Here is a 6,238-nt window from a genome sequence, read left to right as displayed (position 1 = left end):
TGTCTTAAAATTTTCATTTTCGCATTCACAAGTGTATATGTAAATTGGTACATGACAAAGCTGCATGCAATTTGGATGCATTCTTCATATTGTAGAGAACTTCATATTTGTAGAGAACTCAATTCAGTTGCTCATACCTGATTTTTTTTGAAATTGCTTAATTAAAGCTAGTTTGGTCCTAAATCTGAAGGGGAAATTCTTCTGTGAGACTCTATTTTGCGCAAGCTTTTTTCAAACTTCAGAGCAGCAGGAGACGCTGTCCCAGAGTGATCAAGCACCAATTTTGATCGTTAAGCCCTTGAAGTGCATTTTGTGATTGGTGTGGGAAACGATAGAAACATTGGAATACTATTCATTTAGGGTATGTGTCCCTTATTATTCTACCTCAGGTTGCGATAGCATTGAGTCCACAGCTATGTGTATTAAGATGTGTTTTGTTTTTGTAATAGCTATGCGGTATCCAAAATTTACAGAATCTTCTCTGTAGGGTAATTTCATCACATTGTTTAGATGAGATTTTCTGCCATAAAAATCTGGTGGGTGATAAAACTTTTGTCATTCATTCCCGGAAAATTTGGAGTCTCTCAATGGCATGCCTCAGCTGGAGAGGATTAATAGACCACCATGAAAGTAATTTATTTTTCCAGAATATTTCAGTGGGAGGGAAGAGTGTCCCAGTGAAGAACACTGGAAGTGCATGAAGAAGTCTTATGGGAGCATGTCTTAACAGGATTGCTTGTCTCTCTCTTATGTTGGTCCTGCAACATTTAAAGTCCAGCTACCAAGCTTACAGGTAAGGTAGTTTCTCTTCCATAACCCTGGGCTCAGTGACTGCTCAGTGGTGGTGCCGGCAGGCTCATGGCTATGGTTAGTCTCTTGAATCTCCCTCTACTTGATATTGAGGCAATGAAGAATCTTGCTCTGAATAGAGTTAATAAATGTGTCAGTGAGAAGTTGAGGACATCTCAAGTGAAACTGTTATTTATTTATCTCTTATCTCAGAATGTAGTCAATACGATAGGATCACATTTTCCTCATCAAGCGCTTCCTCATTTACAGTGTATTGGTTTCCTATCCAATCTTGGATCCAACCAGTATCAAATACCAAATGATCTTGAAGTTTACAATTAGGTAGAGTGAAAATGCTGGAAATGGGAAGACCCTCAATAATTCCATGGCATCAGAAAATTAAATTTCTGCAATAACAAATTATGATATAATGAAGTCACATTAGAGGAATAAGAGGCCCAGATGCCTCAATGATTTAATCTGTCTCTTCCTGTAGGCCTGCACCTAATTTTAATGAATATTTTGATAGATAACATATTTGGTTCAAAATAGGTCTTTAAAGACAGTTGTGAGAGTATTATATTTTAAAGATGCTATGATAGAAGTTCATTTCATTAACTGCCTGATAAGAAAAAATGACTCTACAAACGTACTGGTATCAGCCATACTATTATGACCCATCTGCTCTTATTGAGTATAGTGACAGTAATATATCTTTATTGGTCTGTTCCTTGAATGCTGTAGAGGCTCATTTTCCTTGTCTAATGAAAAGACAAGTGACACTAATGAAACAGGTACTGTATATGCCTCAACTTCAGGAGAGGAAACAGAATATCAAATAAAAACCTCTGTAAAGAGAATAGTCAGGTGTAAATATATACATGAGCCCACAAAAGAGAAAAAATAACCCCCAAACCAAGAATGTTTTTTTATTTTTTTTTTTTCTATTAATCAAATATGGGTTTGGTCTAATGGCAAAGACCATAAGAAACTCTGAAACAGTAATTTGCCACCCTTTTGAGGTGAGTTACACTTCAGTTGGAGAAAAAATTATCTTGTTCACAGTTTATTTATTTATATCACAGCTCTGAAACCTTTCCCTAGGTACTGTGATGTTACCTGAGGACCAAACATAAGGAGACTGTTCTGAATGGTCTCAGGTGGGGTGTGGTAGCCCCTCTCATTCTTGTGAATGTGGCCAAGGGCTCCCAAAAATGAAGACTTATTTTTAGGAATAAATTTTGGTGCAGTCTATTAAAGGCTTTGAAAATAAGCACTGAGACTTGACCTGACTTCAGGGAGGACCAAGTAGAGCAGAGCAAATGGATGTTATATTATCTGGACACCTTGTCTTCTTGGGAACATGTTGTCCTGAGCTATACAATGGCTGTACTTAGACCTTCAAGCCCTTGTATCATGACTAGCATTTATTCAGCCTATAGGATATGGAAGACCAGATAAGGGTACCATGAGGAAAGAAGATCATAATCTCCTAGAAAACTGTGGGTGCCCAGGGCATGTTTGCTGTAGCCAATGTTTGAGAATCTAAAATAATTTCTCCTCTGAATGTCCCCTTAACCTGGATAATCTGGGAATTAGATTTACTGCAAAAGAATTTTAGAATTTTCTGAATTCTTTAGAACTTTTTTTCTCTATCTAGATTCATATGGCTTAAATTCAATTCCTTATCCATGTATTGGGGATTGATATAGCTGGGTCCTAGCTGTCCATGTAGAAACTTCAGAAATTTTCAGGTATATACATATCTCTAAACAAAACAGAAAATCTTACCTGAAAAAAATGGTGAAGCTCGACAGCCAGGAAGTACTAGAATTAAAATACCTTACAGTCTCATATCTGCAAATTGTGTACATGCATTATGATAAAGTCTTTAATCCACATGATCCACAACAGTTTTTCTTCATCCTCTTCTGGTGAGTGGTCCCATATGTCATTTAATGCTTAACGTCCAAAAGCTGCACTGAGGACAAATGTAATCATTTTTCATGGTCTTTTCTCTGATTCCGATCTGTGTGTCTTCTTTGTAGATATTAATGAATTTATTTATACAACACACCAGCAAGGTAAAAGGATGGTGTCTCAGTTTTACAAATTGGGAACAGAGGCACTGAGACTAAAGCCAAAATTGCCCTATATCAACTCATTTTTGGAGGCTAATTTTCAATACTGGAGCCTAGGCTTTTCTGGGCATTCTGCTGCCTTTTATGTGTTCAGAGCACAGTTCATATCAAACTTTTGCAATTATGAGAGGTCAATACTCCAGCTGTTTCAGATTGGGCACTCAGAAAATGAAACAAGGGTGATCACAGAGAAAGAGTTTGCACAAATGCTATGATCAATATCACACAGAAACTCTATGATCTAGACAGAGAAAAAATTCAGAGCTCAAGACGATAATCAAGCGACTTAATCAGGAAGACAGCCTCTCCTCTGGAAATTTTCATCCTGTTTCACCTCGTAAGTCCCTTTCTCAGCAACCAGCCAGACATGGGAGTCCTTCACATAACTGTCCACTTCACTTTGATTCATCCTTAGGACTTGCTCTGTTCTGTGCATGAAGCAGGAGTACTGCAGATGAATGTGATATGCCGTGTTTATCATATAAAGTCGTACAATTAAATATACTCTGATAATATATATGTGCCTGTGCAAGTTGTAGGTTATCTATAAGACATGGTTTGAGGCATTTCATAATTTTGAGTTCTTCACCTTGTAAACTTAACATCCCAGTACTAGGGTGGGTTTTTTGGTTTTGTTTTGGTTTTGTTTTTTTTTTTAAATAACACTTTTCCAAGTAAAAAAAAAAAAAGCCCTCTTCTGCAATCACACCAAGCCCATTATTCCTTTCCCTCTCTCAGAATCAGCAGGAGCTTTAGATAGCAAAACACAATTGTCTTCATGCATTGAGCTATCAGTGTCATTTAGTAGCCCTAGACCATAAATTTAAATGTAGACCTTGTTTCTTCCTCTTCCTCATTCTCATCTGTACTGGGTAGCCTTCTTAATCTGATTCAGAGTCCACTAGCAAGCTCCAAAATGTGCCAGCTGGCAGAATCAGATGCGAAATATAGTTGAGATAAAGGAGACAGTAGGAGAAACATCCTCAAGGAGCTGATTTTAAAAGTCGCTTCTGACAAGAAAGTTGCACCCACTTTGATCCTTTCAGCACCTTGAACAGGCACATGATTCTGCAATTTGTTGTGGCAGCAGAAGTATGGCAGCTTATGTCAAAGACTGCAAGCCTAATTCTGTCATTATTAGCTTACAAAAGCTAATAAAAAATTCAATATCTGAACACTAATGGCAACACTGAAAACAAGTTTATGATCACACTCTTGTCTCCCTTTACTGCCATTGCCTCAAATAATTTTCCTATTCATTAAGATGGAGGCTGCAGCTGAGGACGTGCTTGCAGTGTAGTGGGCATTGCTGCTCAGCATGTGAGCTTCTTGGACCCTCAAACTGAAGGAAAAAAAGAAGTAACTTTCCTTAATTTGCTATTCTGATATTTTTGTACCTCTTTGATAGTGATTCCAGTGTGTACATACATAATGTCTCAGACACTCTTCTCATCAACATTGTTTCTGATAGCAATTCTTCCTTCATATTTCATTGTATTCCATATTAGAAACTTAATTTACTTTGAACATATCGTCTTTGATGCTTGCGAGACTTGTCATTCATGTGTTAATGCTGTAAAATGAAGTTGACAGAAGAATTATGTACCTGCTTGGATATCTGCCTGAGTGTGCTGTTTATTTCCCTGATAGCATGTTCTTGTTTAATTAGTGAATTTGCCTTATCCAGTTAGCTGTCTGGTACCTGTTTTCAATTCTTGTCTTTGAGTTGTCTTGAAGGAAGAGTCTTTCTGCCTATACACCCTCTCGAGACATACAATCGATTCTGGAGCTCTGAATACTTGTGGTCCCTGTCCCCTCGTCTTTCTGCTTCCTTGCTTGAGTACACAGAAGAGATATATCTGATCTTTTCAACAGCTCGTCTGCATTTTGGTGCATATGTATGTGACTTCATCTCCAGACTTTTGCACAGACAGTGTGAGTACATCCCACTACCTTGAACCTCAGGCAGAACATATCCATCCCTTTAAACACAGCCTGGAACTGTACTTCTTGAGGTAGAAGAGCCATCCTTTAATTTGATCTCTGAGCATTAGCTTTTTAACTGTATTGTTCAGAAGAGGAAGAGACAGCAATGATATAAACAGCCAAAATAATCAGTATCAGTCCAGTAATGTGTGACAGCTCCTCTCTGTGATCTCTCACTGCATTATGGAAATAGAAGCACACATTCACCCAGTGCACAGAAGATACTTTTTGAAAAAAACAGCATTCCCAGTGTGCCTTTGCAACTCATTATATCCAGGAATGAAGCCACATAGCCTGTTAGAGCTGCATCTGCTACAAAATGCAACAGCTTGTCAGCTTTCTGGTTGCTGTATGTACTTCAGTCTGGTGCTTTTCTGTCTGTATTGGACTCATCTTAGACTCTCAGCCTTGTCAATTCCTCTGCGGGATGAACCAGAGCTGCATGGGAATTTTCTCTTTCTGCCCCTCCAGCTGGGACTTTTGAGGAAATTATATTGGACTGGAGAAGAAAACCAAGATCCCCTAAAAACTTCTTGATTTAGAAAGAGAATGAGATCATTAGTGCACAAGGGAGAATTTTCTTCACAGAGCCCTGGCTGTACTGCATTGTGGCTCCCTTCCAGCAGAAATCAAGGCAGAGGGTGCAGGAGCATTCCCTGACCCAAGCCATTGCCAGGGTGTGTACCCAGAACTGGGATCCTGGAAGAGCTCCTGGGTCTGTCAGTTTAGATGTGACTACAGTACAGCTCCAGTTCCTGTGACAATTCCTCCCAGAAGACAAAAAGTGATTACTGACCCCCTCACTAATGAATCACAGAATCGCACTACCAGTGAGAATGGAAGGCACCTCTGGAGTCTTTATAGTCCAGTCCCCCTGCTTAAAGCAGGGTCAGCTAGGCCAGGTTGCTTAGGACATTTTCCAGTTGGGTTTTGGATATCTCCTAGGATGGAGACTCCACAACTTGTCTGGGCAACCTGTGCTACTCTTTGACCACTCTTGTAGGGAAAAAAAGGTGGTTTTTTTTAAATTTGTGCTTGTTGCCTCTTATATTTTCACTGGGTACCACTGAAGCCTGGCTTCATCTTCTTTACTCCTCCCACCAGGCTTTTACACATTGCTGGGATCCCCCCGCTGACCCTTCTCTTCTTCAGGCTCTCCTTGTATGTCAGATGCTGCAGTCCCTTATTCATTTTTATGGCCCTTCTCTGGAGCCTCTTTGGTGTGTTCATGTCTCTTTTGTACTGGGGAGCCCAGAACTGGACCCAGTATGCCAGATGTATCTCACCAGTGCTGAGCAGAAGGGAAGGATCACCTCCCTTGC

This window comes from Ciconia boyciana, chromosome 2 (genome assembly GCF_034638445.1).
Source record: "Ciconia boyciana chromosome 2, ASM3463844v1, whole genome shotgun sequence".
In the NCBI taxonomy this organism is placed as follows: domain Eukaryota; kingdom Metazoa; phylum Chordata; class Aves; order Ciconiiformes; family Ciconiidae; genus Ciconia; species Ciconia boyciana.
The sequence above is the reverse complement of the archived record's forward strand: the minus strand, read 5'-3'. Positions refer to the sequence as shown.